Consider the following 2,260-nt stretch of genomic DNA (forward strand, 5'->3'; position numbering starts at 1 on the left):
TCCTTTTAGAAGCCCAAGAGTATTTCTCTTGTAAGAATGGAAACCCAGTGACCAAATTGCCATAGGCTCAATTCTCAATTCATTAGCCCATTCCACTAGTGAGTAAGAGATAAACGCCCAATAACAGGGGATATATATCGAGTTTTTGGGTCACCTTTTAACTTATACCCGTTTTGCATAAAAAATTACAAGGGTACGTACTTTTTCGGGTAATTTCAAATATACGGGCCTGAAGTAGCAAAAATTTATGTCTGAAGTTTGAACTTCATAATTTTTTTGCCTGAAGTGTAGCCTCATCAAAGCAAAACTTCAGATATTTTTGCCTGAAGTTTGGCCTGACTTGCAAAGGCAATCACACAAACTTCAGTTCATAGTGCAATGACAAACTTCAGTTCAATAAAACTACAACATATTTTGGCTGAAGTTTTTGTTTTGTAATTGTTGAACTTTAGCATTCTAGGAGCTGAAGTTTTGTTTTGTATTTGTTGAACTTCAGTATTCTATGAGCTGGAATTTTTGTTTATATTTGCTGAACTTCAACATTCTAGTAGCTGAAGTTTTTGTTTATATTTGTTGAACTTCAGTATTCTTAGAGTTGAAGTTCTGTTCTGTCTTTCTTTAAAATTAGATGGCTTTAAAATATAACTTAAGCCTTGTAATCAATGGCAATAGCAGGAGTAGGGACGTTCTCAATATTACCCTTGTCCAATTCCTTGAGGAACTCAGTATAGATTTTCAATGGCAATAGCAGGGACGTACCAATTAGGCTTGGCTACTTACATGAAAGTCATGAGATGCATCCTCTCATTTTCAGCTTCTTCTAACAGTGCTTTGATCCATCTTCCACTCTGCTCGAATAGCCTCAGTGATTTGCAGACATTTAGACAAGGAAATATAAAAGCAAAAATAGATTCGAATTGAACTTGAACAAGCTTTAGCTTCATGGGCGCCATTAGAAATGCATTTTGCTGTACTAAGAGAAATCATCTTTAGAATGCTTATGTTCCATGTAAATGTGTTTGAGAGAGAAAAGAAGATGAGGAAGAAAAGAGTGCATAGGTCACGAGGAAGAAGAGAAGGCATCTGAAGTTGTCAAAATTATGGTATAAGTTAAAGAATTTTAAATATATGGATATAGATTAAATGGGGGCGACCAAATAGGGCGCCCCGTGTAATTTTTACCAATAACAGGGACGATATTGTCCATTGTGATTTTTACCTAGCTATACTATATTAGAAACTTATTTACTTATATTCTCTATATTTTGTAGTTTTTAATAAGTATCTAGATTTTTTGTATAAATTGTATACATTGCTCCTTAAAAGGCTCCCACCCCATTATTAGTGCCTTTAATTAAGGGATTCAGTTACATCATTTCCTCTCTTTTTTTCCCTTCTCCTCTTCTCTCTCCTTTTTTATATATCAAAATACCTTAATCTACGTCGAGGATCTTCATCTTCTCTCTTCCTACCATTGCCAACAACTTTATATTATTAAAAAATATTTACAAATTGTGTCATAATTGTATGATAATTGTATCATAATTGTATTTGAATTGTATCAGATACATCAATACCTAAAACATAATTGTATTATACTTGTATCATAATTGTATCTAAGTATCTGGTACATTAATACCCAAAATAATACATGATACAATACTAATAAATTAATATACAATTATCATACTTGTGATACAAACTGTGAAATTCGTCACGAAGGCACAACTCCTCGTAACAATATACAATAAATATACAATTATCATACATTTGTAATACAATTCCTGCAACAATTATGATACATATACAATTATAATACAATCGCGATACATTCTGAAAAATCGTGACACAATTATGATCTTCATCTTCTTCAAGTTTCAATCACAACTCTACACTAAAATTTAATATAATCGTATTATAATTGTATCGAGTATTATTTTGGGTATTGATGTATCATATACAAGTCACATATAATAAAAATTTTAGAAAGAAAGAAAACAAGATTTAAAACTTACCCACAACTTAATTCTAGAGCAATATTTCGAATTTCGTCTGCATTGTCTCAATAAGAAATAGAGATCTTAGTAATTAGTAAAAAAAAAGAGAAATTGGGTTTGAAAAACCGTGGAAAAGGAAAAGAATTGAAAATTTGGGGGGGGGGGGGGGTTATAAAAATAAAAGAGACATTTTGGGTGATTATTACGAAAGAGAGAAAAAAGAAACAAAATCTTAAATGTAGGGGGAGTTATTGGAAATGGCG

The sequence above is a fragment of the Nicotiana tabacum genome, chromosome 7 (genome assembly GCF_000715075.1).
Source record: "Nicotiana tabacum cultivar K326 chromosome 7, ASM71507v2, whole genome shotgun sequence".
Classification (NCBI taxonomy): Eukaryota; Viridiplantae; Streptophyta; class Magnoliopsida; order Solanales; family Solanaceae; genus Nicotiana; species Nicotiana tabacum.